A 15,000-nucleotide genomic window follows, 5' to 3' on the forward strand; every position below is an offset into this window, starting at 1 on the left:
TGTCGCTACTCAGGCAACTCGTGTGCGTGGATTGGATCGAGAACATGGTGTGTGCCCCATGTTATAATTGATAGTCCATATCCACTTTATAGGTTAAAGTCATAAGTTGTGATTGCACAACCATTCTTCATAAGAGTTTAATCACTCTTCAACTAACTTTCGTTCTGGTGTCTTGGTATCAAATCGCGTAAGACACAAGATTCTACTGGCCAAATAGAATCTAGCACATTGGTTAACCTGGCGCCGCAGTCAACTCATGTGCTTGGATCGGATCGAGCTATTGAGTATTGGGCCTGCATACTCGCTCATCCGTATCCTTTGCGTACCGCCCCATGGCCCCGTCCTTAGAGTTAATGACTAGTAGGCTTAACTCTTTGTATGTCTGCACCACAGTTCCCGTTCGTTCCGTGCCGTGGCCGGATACGTATTGCACATCGGTATACCTGTCGCTACTCAGGCAACTCGTGTGCGTGGATTGGATCGAGCTCATGGGGTGTGTAGAGATTCCATGTTATAATTGCAAGTCCATATCCACTTTATAGGTTAAAGTCATAAGTTGTGATTGCACAACCATACTTCATAAGAGTTTAATAACTCTTCAACTAACTTTCGTTCTGGTGTCTTGGTATCAAATCGCTTAAGACACAAGATTCTACTGGCCAAATAGAATCTAGCACATTGGTTAACCTGGCGCCGCAGTCAACTCATGTGCTTGGATCGGATCGAGCTATTGAGTATTGGGCCTGCATACTCGCTCATCCGTATCCTTTGTGTACCGCCCCATGGCCCCGTCCTTAGAGTTAATGACTAATAGGCTTAACTCTTGTTTGTCTGCACCACAGTTCCCGTTCGTTCCGTGCCGTAGCCGGATACGTATTGCACACTAGTAGACACCGTAATCTGACGTATCTAACACACCACTATTGTAACTCGTCGTCGAAGGACCTTTCAAGTGCCTGATGGCCAGGGGAGCTCTTACACGGCACGGATACACAGTGATGCTCGCCCATCAAAGTGTACAACGATCGAGTTTGCTTAAGTGTCTGGGTACCTACACACCAGACACGATGCGATGGCCACGGATCCACACAAGGCACATCACATGCAGAAAGCTTTACCAGATTCTGACACATACCACACACATGCAACTCGTCGTCGAAGGGGCGTTCAAAGTGCCTTACGGCTAGGGGAGATCTAGCTCGGCACGGAGACACAGTGATGGTCGCCCATCAAAGTGTACAACGATCGAGTTTGCTTTCCGCGCAAGCGTTCTAAGTGTCTGGGTATCTAAGCACCAGACACAATGCAATGGCCACGGATCCACACAAGGCACATCACATGCAGAAAGCTTCACCAGATTCTGACACATACCACACTCTTGTAACTCGTCGTCGAAGGGGCGTTCAAAGTGCCTTACGGCTAGGGGGGATCTAGCACGGCACGGAGACACAGTGATGGTTGCCCATCAAAGTGTACAACGATCGAGTTTGCTTTCCGCGCAAGCGTTCTAAGTGTCTGGGTATCTAAGCACCAGACACAATGCAATGGCCACGGATCCACACAAGGCACATCACATGCAGAAAGCTTCACCAGATTCTGACACATACCACACACATGCAACTCGTCGTCGAAGGGGCGTTCAAGTGCCTTACGGCTAGGGGAGATCTAGCTCGGCACGGAGACACAGTGATGGTCACCCATCAAAGTGTACAACGAACGAGTTGGCTTTCAACAAATTCTGACACATAGCAAGCGAGCGACCGAGCTACACCGAAGGCAGCTCATGGTTGGTCACTCGCGGACGATCATCAGTAATGATCCTTCCGCAGGTTCACCTACGGAAACCTTGTTACGACTTTTACTTCCTCTAAATCATCAAGTTCGGTCAACTTCAGCCATGCCAGCTGCAGCTCACGAAGGAACCGCGGAAGGTAAGCCTCCAGAAACCTCACTAAATAATCCATCGGTAGTAGCGACGGGCGGTGTGTACAAAGGGCAGGGACGTAATCAGCACTAGCTAATGACTAGTGCTTACTAGAAATTCCAGGTTCATGGGGACCGTTGCAGTCCCCAATCCCGACTAGATGGGCATTTTAGTGATTTCCCGTTCCTCTCGGAATGGGGGCGCCTATTGGCGAGAACACGCTGCGACCCACATTGTAGCACGCGTGCAGCCCAGAACATCTAAGGGCATCACGGACCTGTTATCGCTCATTCTCAGCTTGCTAAACACAAGTTGTCCCGCTAAGCAGGGCAAACGTAGCCGACGACCGCCCGTGAAGGCGCCGCCCGGCTGTAACGTCAGGTGCGCCCGGAGGCGCACTGCTGACAGCGTTCTAGTTAGCATGTTTGAGTCACGTTCGTTATCGGAATTAACCAGACAAATCATTCCACGAACTAAGAACGGCCATGCACCACTACCCTTAAATTTGAGAAAGAGCTATCAATCTGTCTTACCTCGATAAGTTTGGACCTGGTAAATTTTCCCGTGTTGAGTCAAATTAAGCCGCAAGCTCCACTTCTTGTGGTGCCCTTCCGTCAATTCCTTTAAGTTTCAACTTTGCAACCATACTTCCCCCGGAACCCGATTTTGGTTTCCCGGAAGCGACTGAGAGCACCGAATAGGGGTAGCGTCTCCCAATTGCTAATTGGCATCGTTTACGGTTAGAACTAGGGCGGTATCTAATCGCCTTCGATCCTCTAACTTTCGTTCTTGATTAAAGAAAGCATCCATGGCAAACGCTTTCGCTTCAGTTGGTCCTACGACGGTCTACGAATTTCACCTCTCGCGCCGTAATACCAATGCCCCCAACTACTTCTGTTAATCATTACCTCTAGGTTTCTGACAAACCAACGAAATCGTATAAACCGAGGTCATATTCCATTATTCCATGCAAGATTATTCTCGGCCAACGCCAACCCCACGGGGGGGCCGGACGCTTTGTCTTAGCCTGCTTTGAGCACTCTAATTTGTTCAAGGTAAATGTGAGTATCTTGAGCACCATGAGGAGCCCGTGCCGGAGTTAACCGGTAGCACGGTACTCGTTCACAGAGTAACGCCCAAGTACACCATTGTGAGTCGCAGCCGTGAGCGCGCGCACGAACGGCCCCGGCGTGTAACCGGGCGCCCGTGGCGGTCACGTGTCTGGACGGGCAATCAACTTCGAACGTTTTAACCGCAACAACTTTAATATACGCTAGTGGAGCTGGAATTACCGCGGCTGCTGGCACCAGACTTGCCCTCCACTTGATCCTTGTTGAAGGATTTATACTCAACTCATTCCAATTATGGACCATCGTTAGAGAGGTCCATATTGTTATTTCTCGTCACTACCTCCCCGTACTGGGATTGGGTAATTTACGCGCCTGCTGCCTTCCTTGGATGTGGTAGCCATTTCTCAGGCTCCCTCTCCGGAATCGAACCCTGATTCCCCGTTACCCGTCGCAACCATGGTAGTCCTCTACACTACCATCAATAGTTGATAGGGCAGACATTTGAAAGATCTGTCGTCAGTCGACAAGCGACCATACGATCTGCGTCCTTATCCAGACTTCAACTCAAGCCGCCCGGAGGCGATTGGTTTAACTAATAAGTGCACCAGTTCAGCTACCCGCGAGGGCAACAGTCCCGGCATGTTGCATGTATTAGCTCTGGATTTTCCACAGTTATCCAAGTAACTAGTGGTAGGATGATCTTGTGAATTATAGCTGTTATACTGAGCCTTATGCGGTTTCACATTCATTTATGTTTGTACTTAGACATGCATGGCTTAACCTTTGAGACAAGCGTATATTACTGGTAGGATCAACCAGAATTCGTTCCACTACAGACACACACTCGCTTAGTGGGAAATAAATTTCCACACAACTCTCTCTCTCTAGAACCATATGGAATGGCTCTTTGGTGTTGGGTAAGGCACCAATTTGTTGGGGTGTAACGGTCACCACCAACTTTAAGTTTGTTAGGGCACAACGGAAACCACTAACTAAACTTTAGGAAACTAAATTTCCTCACACATTATCTCTCACCATATTAGCACTAGGTGCTATCCACGATTGTACAACGTTTCAACTCTTGAATCGACCGTAGGGCCGCGGAATTGCTTCCGGGCCCCTATTCTCGCTATTAATTGTTCATCTCTTTCAATACATCGAGTTCGTTCCATTGGGTAGTTCGCATGGCGAACGTTTTGATGCAGCCCCCTGGGGGACCACGGCACTTTACACCGGGTATGGTGTATGCGCAACCTACAGATAACAATAAACCCCTTATGCGTGTGTAAACCGATGTTGGGCTGCTCAACATCTTTCATGGTTACATCACTTGCACCAGAACCCACGGTGCCGATTTGGTAATATGTTGTACATTTACTCTCAAGATGTACGCTTCGGCCCCTTATTCAGGGGCTCAAGCTATTACCAGCAAGAACAATCCTCATCCAGACTTGAACTCGAAACACCCGCAGGCGAACGGTTTAACTAATAAGTGCACCAGTCTTGAATCCATGCGTCGGTGGAAACAATGCCGGCGTGTTGCATGTATTAGCTCTGAACTTAGCGAGTGATTGCCTTGCAGCTGTCATACTGAGCGTAGAGCGTGATTATCGCTCACTTGAACCATGTTGAATGGCTCTTTGGTGTAGGGTAAGGCACCAATTTGTTGGGGCGTAACGGTCACCACCAACTTAAGACTTGCTTATAGGTATTTCAACGTTTTCAACTCTTAAATCGACCGTGTTTCATTATCATCTCTTCTTCTTATTAAATGCATAGAGTTCGTTCCATTGGGTAGTTCGCGTGGCGAACGGTTTGATGCAGCCCCCCGGGGGGGACCACGGCACTTTACACCGGGCATGGTGTATGCGCAACCTACAGATCACCAATATATTTGTGATCGATAATGCACACTTCTTACACGACTGACCAGTCGACAGCGCTGCCTTCCTATTATGCGTGTGTAAACCGATGTTGGGCTGCTCAACATCTTTCACGGTTACATCACTTGCACCCGAACCCATGGTGCCGATTTGGTAATATGTTGTACATGGTCTCAAGATGTACGCTTCGACCCCTTATTCAGGGGCTCAAGCTATTACCAGCAAGATCAATCCTCATCCAGACTTGAACTCGAAACACCCGGAGGCGAACGGTTTAACTAATAAGTGCACCAGTCTTGAATCCATGCGTCGGTGGAAACAATGCCGGCATGTTGCATGTATTAGCTCTGAACATAGCGAGTGATTGCCTTGTAGCTGTCGAACTGAGCGTAGAATGTGATTATCGCTCACTTGAAAGGGTCAAGCCCTTTCGAGTCGTCCGGTTTTTACGCCAGACGACTCGGTTCACCATCTTTCGGGAAGGGACCGTCTCGGTCGCAAGCTGCTCCGGTCCCCAAACAACCTGCGACAAATGATAGGAAATGCCGACATCAATACGTGTTCAGTTTGGTTTATCGCTCATAGGTCTTTTTGACCATCGATCCCTGATTATAACTCTCAATTAAACAGTCAGGAGAGTAAGGCATGCCCATCGATATCTCATCGACAGGCGATACCGCAAGAACGGCCAACGACACATCAGGTGATCGATTATTGCTACGACTTTTGCTTAATCGTTTCCACTCCTTAGAGAAAGAAACCCCCGGGGACCGTCTCGGTCGCAAGCTGCTCCGGTCCCTAAACAACCTGCGACAAATGATAGGAAATGCCGACATCAATATGTGTTCAGTTTGGTTTATCGCTCATTGGTCTGTTTGACCATCGATCCCTGATTAAACTCTCAGTAATCCAGTCGGGAGAGTAAGGCATGCCCATCGATATCTCATCGACAGGCGATACCGCTTGAACGGCCAACGACACATCAGAGGATCGTATCTTGCTACAACTTTTGCTTAATCGTTTCTTCTCCTTGGAGAAAGAAACCCCCGGGGACCGTCTCGGTCGCAAGCTGCTCCGGTCCCTAAACAACCTGCGACAAATGATAGGAAAAGCCGACATCAATACGTGTTCAGTTTGGTTTATCGCTCATTGGTCTTGTTTGACCATCGATCCCTGATTAATACTCTCAATTAGAAGGTCGGTAGAGTAAGGCATGCCCATCGATATCTCATCGACAGGCGATACCGCATGAACGGCCAACGACACATCAGAGGATCGTATCTTGCTACAACTCTTGCTTAATAGTTTCCACTCCTTGGAGAAAGAAACCCCCGGGGACCGTCTCGGCCGCAAGTTGCTCCGGTCCCTAAACAACCTGCGGCATCAAATGATAGGAAAAGCCGACATCAATACGTGTTCAGTTTGGTTTATCGCTCATAGGTCTGTTTGACCATCGATCCTAGAATTCAACTTTCGAGTAAGGCATGCCCGTCGATATCTCATCGATAGGCGATACCGGTAGAACGGCCAACGACACACATCTAGGATCGCATTTACTCTTCCTTGGATGGATAACCAATACCCTAGGACCGTTTCATCGCGAGCTGCTCCGGTCCTCAAACAACTCGCGAACCACCGATAGGATGATATTAGGAATGGCCGACTTTCATCCTTTAACTCTCAGTTCTGCTTACCAAAACATAGGTACTTGGACCTTAAAGACCACTATATGTTCCCCGATCGGGGGCAATCGGAACGTCTATCCATCATCAACATCGTTTCACTCATTCCGAACCACCAAATTGGACAGACAGTACCATATTCACCAACCGATTGCTTCAACTTCGCAAACTGTATGGTAAGTTCTACTAATTTCACATCTTACCATCGACTAATAGTGCATAAATCCACTTGGAAATCACTTTTCCTTGGTCCTCGGACCTTCTACGACAACGTCCAACAAATATCCGAAGTCGTTTCCCAACTTAGACCAAGCATTTCGTATCTTTACTTCTAATCGATTTTTTCTCTCATAATTGACGATCAAAATCTAAAAACCACATTTTGAGCCAGAAGCAGTCGTCCGATCGTCCTGGGGGTAGTCTCAATCGATTTAGAAGGGCCCAATTCATAAAGATACGTACTCAGTCAAATTCATGCTTCTGGCTCACCTACCCCCTATATAGAAAACGAAAGCGTACAGGCGTGGAAAACGTGCCATTTTTCTCCATCACGGACTTTTTTTTTCTCGTTGCACCCACTCTAGTAAAAAAGTGAAATTTTTTACTAGTTACCAACTTTTGCAAATTATCATCGGATATCACTTTTCATGGTCTATAGTAAGTTCTTATCACGTTTTAGTAGTTTTTGAAAAAAAAATTTTTTTGAACTTTTCAAAATTTTTCAAAACAAAGTTTTTGTAGGCGGTTTTGTGTATGGAGGGTTACTAGTCTCGGGGTCACTGTTTGACCAAAAAACCACTATATATCATTCGAAAGGTAATTTCAAGGGCTACAAAAAATTGTTCTACGGCACCCCCCTCCGACGTCTAGTATTCGAGTTATTGGCCAAAAACCATCACTTGAGCGATTTTTCGTTCAGGGTACCCGACTCTAGTAAAAAAGTGAAATTTTTCTCGATTGACCAAGTGTTGCAAATGACCATCGGATTTCACTTTTTATGGTCTATAGTGAGTTCTGATCACGATTTGGTACTTTTTGAAAAAATTTTTTTGACGCACTTTTCAAAATTTTGCAAAACCAAAACTTTTTAGGCGGTTTTGTGTATGGAGGGTTACTAGTCTCGGGGTCACTGTTTGACCAAAAAACCACTATATATCATTCGAAAGGTAATTTCAAGGGCTACAAAAAATTGTTCTACGGCACCCCCCTCCGACGTCTAGTATTCGAGTTATTGGCCAAAAACCGCAACTATAGCGGTTTTTCGTACAGGGTACCCGACTCTAGTAAAATGATGCGATTTTTACTAGTCTAGGAACTTTTTGGTCAAAAAATCAAGTATATGTCATTCGATAGATAATTTCAAGGGCTACCAAAAATTGTTCCACGACACCCCCCTGCGACGTCTAGTATTCGAGTTATTAGCCAAAAACCGCAACTTAAGCGGTTTTTCGTCCAGGGTACCCGACTCTAGTAAAATGATGCGATTTTTACTAGTCTAGGGAACTTTTTGGCCAAAAATCAAGTATATGTCATTCGATAGATAATTTCAAGGGCTACCAAAAATTGTTCCACGACACCCCCCTCCGACGTCTAGTATTAGAGTTATTAGCCAAAAACCGCAACTATAGCGGTTTTTCGTCCAGGGTACCCGACTCTAGTAAAATGATGCGATTTTTACTAGTCTAGGGAACTTTTTGGCCAAAAATCAAGTATATGTCATTCGATAGATAATTTCAAGGGCTACCAAAAATTGTTCCACGACACCCCCCTGCGACGTCTAGTATTCGAGTTATTAGCCAAAAACCGCAATTATAGCGGTTTTTCGTCCAGGGTACCCGACTCTAGTAAAATGATGCGATTTTTACTAGTCTAGGGAACTTTTTGGCCAAAAATCAAGTATATGTCATTCGATAGATAATTTCAAGGGCTACCAAAAATTGTTCCACGACACCCCCCTGCGACGTCTAGTATTCGAGTTATTAGCCAAAAACCGCAATTATAGCGGTTTTTCGTCCAGGGTACCCGACTCTAGTAAAATGATGCGATTTTTACTAGTCTAGGGAACTTTTTGGCCAAAAATCAAGTATATGTCATTCGATAGATAATTTCAAGGGCTACCAAAAATTGTTCCATGACACCCCCCTGCGACGTCTAGTATTCGAGTTATGGGCCAAAAACCATTCATACTTGAGCATTTTGCTCATTTTGCCTGTACGGGTACCGGGGACTAGTAAAATCAGGCCAATTTTACTAGAGTAGGGGTCCTTTTTGGTCAAAAAAACAACTTTTGCTCGTTCGATAGGGAATCGATAGGGCAACAAAAAATCGTTCTACGACCCCCCCTTCCGATGTCTAGTATTCGAGTTATGGGCCAAAAACAGTTTATAGCTAATTTTTCACTCGATTTTTCACCAAGTATCGCACATTACTCCGGTTCTATACATTGGATCGTCAATCTTTCAGATTTTATGGGTAGTTCCAACTGTTTGCTACATTTCATCCATACATCACCAACCGATTCAATGTCTGTGCTAGAAGTTATCAGAGGAATAAAAAAATTTACCCTTGGCTTTGGACCGTACAATTTTACCCATTTTTGGCCCATATTTGCCCCATAGCTCCGCCGGTATCCAAGATATGGCCACACTTTCTTCTGGCCATGGGTAGATGGCACTTGTGGCTAGATTTCTTCCATGCACCACTAATCGCTACCATGTCTGTGGCCGGAGCTATTCGACGAACAACCATCGCATTTACCTAGGTACTTTTTCGGATTTTTGGTCCAACTTGCACCATTTTTGGCCCATATTTGCCCCATAGCTCCGCCGGTATCCAAGATATGGCCACACTTTCTTCTGGCCATGGGTAGATGGCACTTGTGGCTAGATTTCTTCCATGCACCACTAATCGCTACCATGTCTGTGGCCGGAGCTATTCGACGAACAACCATCGCATTTACCTAGGTACTTTTTCGGATTTTTGGTCCAACTTGCACCATTTTTGGCCCATATTTGCCCCATAGCTCCGCCGGTATCCAAGATATGGCCACACTTTCTTCTGGCCATGGGTAGATGGCACTTGTGGCTAGATTTCTTCCATGCACCACTAATCGCTACCATGTCTGTGGCCGGAGCTATTCACGAAAGCGCCTCGCGCACTTGGTCGGATTTTTGGTCCAACTTGCACCATTTTTGGCCCATATTTGCCCCATAGCTCCGCCGGTATCCAAGATATGGCCACACTTTCTTCTGGCCATGGGTAGATGGCACTTGTGGCTAGATTTCTTCCATGCACCACTAATCGCTACCATGTCTGTGGCCGGAGCTATTCACGAAAGCGCATCGCGCACTTGGTCGGATTTTTGGTCCACCTGGCACCATTTTTGGCCCGTATTTGCCCCATAGCTCCGCCGGTATCCAAGATATGGCCACACTTTCTTCTGGCCATGGGTAGATGGCACTTGTGGCTAGATTTCTTCCATGCACCACTAATCGCTACCATGTCTGTGGCCGGAGCTATTCGACGAACAACCATCGCATTCACCTTCTCGTTGCACTTCTTCGGGAATTTGGTGCAACCAAGTTTTCACTATAACTTGGTCATTTTCCGTCCATCGGACATGCGGTTTTGGGTGTCGATACTTGACACCGCGCGCTACAATATGTTCCTCCACGACCATGTGGTCCGATGCTTCCAACAGGAGCTATTCGAGGAGTACCGATTTTTCACCATTAAAAATGCTCAATTTTGCACCAACTTTTGCCTATAACTCAGGCTGTATCGATCGGATCTTCAATCTTGAAAAAGTTTTGGATAGGTGGCACCAAATGCTACATTTCGTTCTTCCACGTCAACTTTGTCCGATGTCTAGCAAAAAAGTTATTCGCGCACCAAGTCCAGAACCCATGCAATGGCTGCCCTCATTGCATACATCACGGCGGTTAACTCTCGTTACTCTATACCGTGGACTTGGTACTTTTTCAGGCATTCGTTGCTACTTCTCGGTTCATGATATTCGTTTACGGTCTTCACTAGGGCATTTGGTGCTCCTTATCGGTTCATGATATTCGTTTACGGTCTTCACTAGGGCATTTGGTGCTCCTTATCGGTTCATGATATTCGTTTACGGTCTTCACTAGGGCATTTGGTGCTCCTTCTCGGTTCATGATATTCGTTTACGGTCTTCACTAGGGCATTTGGTACTGGGCTTCCCACTTTCTACTGATCGATCCATACTCACTTGCGTGCACCTAGCCTAGGAAGGTTTCCTTGGGCTTCCCATCTTTCTACTGATCGATCCATACTCACTTGCGTGCACCTAGCCTAGGAAGGTTTCCTTGGGCTTCCCATCTTTCTACTGATCGATCCATACTCACTTGCGTGCACCTAGCCTAGGAAGGTTTCCTTGGGCTTCCCATCTTTCTACTGATCGATCCATACTCACTTGCGTGCACCTAGCCTAGGAAGGTTTCCTATGGCTTCCCATCTTTCTACTGATCGATCCATACTCACTTGCGTGCACCTAGCCTAGGAAGGTTTCCTATGGCTTCCCATCTTTCTACTGATCGATCCATACTCACTTGCGTGCACCTAGCCTAGGAAGGTTTCCTATGGCTTCCCATCTTTCTACTGATCGATCCATACTCACTTGCGTGCACCTAGCCTAGGAAGGTTTCCTTGGGCTTCCCATCTTTCTACTGATCGATCCATACTCACTTGCGTGCACCTAGCCTAGGAAGGTTTCCTTGGGCTTCCCATCTTTCTACTGATCGATCCATACTCACTTGCGTGCACCTAGCCTAGGAAGGTTTCCTTGGGCTTCCCATCTTTCTACTGATCGATCCATACTCACTTGCGTGCACCTAGCCTAGGAAGGTTTCCTTGGGCTTCCCATCTTTCTACTGATCGATCCATACTCACTTGCGTGCACCTAGCCTAGGAAGGTTTCCTATGGCTTCCCATCTTTCTACTGATCGATCCATACTCACTTGCGTGCACCTAGCCTAGGAAGGTTTCCTATGGCTTCCCATCTTTCTACTGATCGATCCATACTCACTTGCGTGCACCTAGCCTAGGAAGGTTTCCTATGGCTTCCCATCTTTCTACTGATCGATCCATACTCACTTGCGTGCACCTAGCCTAGGAAGGTTTCCTATGGCTTCCCATCTTTCTACTGATCGATCCATACTCACTTGCGTGCACCTAGCCTAGGAAGGTTTCCTTGGGCTTCCCATCTTTCTACTGATCGATCCATACTCACTTGCGTGCACCTAGCCTAGGAAGGTTTCCTTGGGCTTCCCATCTTTCTACTGATCGATCCATACTCACTTGCGTGCACCTAGCCTAGGAAGGTTTCCTTGGGCTTCCCATCTTTCTACTGATCGATCCATACTCACTTGCGTGCACCTAGCCTAGGAAGGTTTCCTATGGCTTCCCATCTTTCTACTGATCGATCCATACTCACTTGCGTGCACCTAGCCTAGGAAGGTTTCCTATGGCTTCCCATCTTTCTACTGATCGATCCATACTCACTTGCGTGCACCTAGCCTAGGAAGGTTTCCTATGGCTTCCCATCTTTCTACTGATCGATCCATACTCACTTGCGTGCACCTAGCCTAGGAAGGTTTCCTATGGCTTCCCATCTTTCTACTGATCGATCCATACTCACTTGCGTGCACCTAGCCTAGGAAGGTTTCCTTGGGCTTCCCATCTTTCTACTGATCGATCCATACTCACTTGCGTGCACCTAGCCTAGGAAGGTTTCCTTGGGCTTCCCATCTTTCTACTGATCGATCCATACTCACTTGCGTGCACCTAGCCTAGGAAGGTTTCCTTGGGCTTCCCATCTTTCTACTGATCGATCCATACTCACTTGCGTGCACCTAGCCTAGGAAGGTTTCCTATGGCTTCCCATCTTTCTACTGATCGATCCATACTCACTTGCGTGCACCTAGCCTAGGAAGGTTTCCTATGGCTTCCCATCTTTCTACTGATCGATCCATACTCACTTGCGTGCACCTAGCCTAGGAAGGTTTCCTATGGCTTCCCATCTTTCTACTGATCGATCCATACTCACTTGCGTGCACCTAGCCTAGGAAGGTTTCCTTGGGCTTCCCATCTTTCTACTGATCGATCCATACTCACTTGCGTGCACCTAGCCTAGGAAGGTTTCCTATGGCTTCCCATCTTTCTACTGATCGATCCATACTCACTTGCGTGCACCTAGCCTAGGAAGGTTTCCTATGGCTTCCCATCTTTCTACTGATCGATCCATACTCACTTGCGTGCACCTAGCCTAGGAAGGTTTCCCTTCGGTACCGACTTCCATCTACGCACTCGATATAACCTAGGTACTTGGTACCGATGTTGGTTAACACTCAAGCATTTCTTGCATCCTGCGTGCAAGGTACCAATTTTCACTTCTTAGGTACGTTTATGGGCCCGCATTAATCCAATATCGCTCCGATGGCCTTTCGCATTATTTCATCCGATAGCCCTTGCCAAAAGCTACCAAAAGTTCCTCCACGGCCATGTGCTCCGACGCTTAGTTTAGGAAATATTCGAAAAAATTCAAAATAGGAAGCATTTTCTTATTGGAAAATCACCTTAAATCGATGGCCATTTTTTGGGCAAAAACTTTAACGTCTTCCCGACTTTGCGGGAATTGCGAATTTTAGGCACCCAGAGAAAATCTTTTACTTTAAGGGGGCGGCCGCGAAGTTGCCCGAAGTCTCGGACACAAAAATTCTCAAGTTCCCCACTCTAGTAAATCGCCCTATGAGTATCTCCTGGCCCGCGAGCTCTGCGAGCGGGCCAGCTTCGGCGATTTTTGCCTTTTCGCCTAGGCGGTTCTTCTACGAAATTGGTCCACAGCTTTTGCTCAGAAAGCTAGCATTTGTTGCAACAGTTAGGTGCTTGGTACCACATTTTGGTATCCATTTGGGCATTTGTTGCAACTACTCGGTACTTTGGCCCACATTTCGCTCTACTCGGGCCTCTATGGTGCTACTTGTCGGTACTTTTGGCCAACTTAGGCCAATTGGGTGCAACTTGTGGGTACTCTGTGGGTACTTTAGGGCATATTGTGTCTTTCGGGTGAACCTTCGCGATACTTCATGGGTACTGATGGCCAACTTAGGAACATTCAGTGCAACCTTTGGGCCTAAGGAAATTTGTCCAACTCTTTGGACTTAGAAAATTTTCTGGACTTAGAAAATTTTCTGGACTTGTAAAAATTTTCAAATGTTCAATTTGGCCCACATTTCGCTCTACTCGGGCCTCTATGGTGCTACTTGGCGGTACTTTTGGCCAACTTAGGCCAATTGGGTGCTATTTGTGGGTGCTCTATCGGTACTTTTGGCCATGTTAGGCCCATTCGGTGCTATTTGTGGGTACTCTATCGGTACTTTTGGCCATGTTAGGCCCATTCGGTGCTATTTGTGGGTACTCTATCAGTACTTTTGGCCAACTTAGGCCAACTCAGTGCTACTTGTGGGTACTCTATCGGTACTTTTGGCCAACTTAGGCCAACGCGGTGCTATTTGTGGGTACTCTATCGGTACTTTTGGCCAACTTAGGCCCATTCGGTGCTATTTGTGGGTACTCTATCGGTACTTTTGGCCAACATAGGCCAATTGGGTGCTACTTGTGGGTGCTCTATCGGTACTTTTGGCCAACTTAGGCCAACTGGGTGCTATTTGTGGGTACTCTATCGGTACTTTTGGCCAACTTAGGCCAATTGGGTGCTCTTTGTGGGTACTCTATCGGTACTTTTGGCCAACTTAGGCCAACTCAGTGCTTCTTGTGGGTACTCTATCGGTACTTTTGGCCAACTTAGGCCCATTCGGTGCTATTTGTGGGTACTCTATCGGTACTTTTGGCCAACTTAGGCCAACTCAGTGCTACTTGTGGGTACTCTATCGGTACTTTTGGCCAACTTAGGCCAATTGGGTGCTCTTTGTGGGTGCTCTATCGGTACTTTGGGACATATTATGTCCTTCGGGTGAACCTTCTCGATACCTCATGGGTACTTGTGGCCAACTTAGGAAAATTCAGTGCAACCTATGGGCCTTTGGAAATTGTTCCAACACTTTGGACTTAGAAAATTTTCTGGACTTAGAAAATTTTTTGGACTTAGAAAAATTTTCAACTTCTGTATCTTCTTCATCATGTTCCATTTTGTGGGACTTAGAAAATTTTCTGGACTTAGAAAATTTTTTGGACTTAGGAAATTTTTCAACACTTGTAAAATTTTTGTTCCTTCTTTGAAGAAGAATACTTTCCACTATTAGCTTCTTTCTCTTTTTCTTCTTAGTTGTCTTCTTATTTTCGGTCCGAGAGCGCCGACACTTGTAAAATTATCTAAGTCCGAAGACTTTTGGAATGAACCAAAAGTCAACGAACACAATACATCAACCCTATCAACATCAAGTGGCAACCCG

Source organism: Anopheles funestus (genome assembly GCF_943734845.2).
Source record: "Anopheles funestus chromosome X unlocalized genomic scaffold, idAnoFuneDA-416_04 X_unloc_31, whole genome shotgun sequence".
NCBI classification, from domain to species: Eukaryota; Metazoa; Arthropoda; class Insecta; order Diptera; family Culicidae; genus Anopheles; species Anopheles funestus.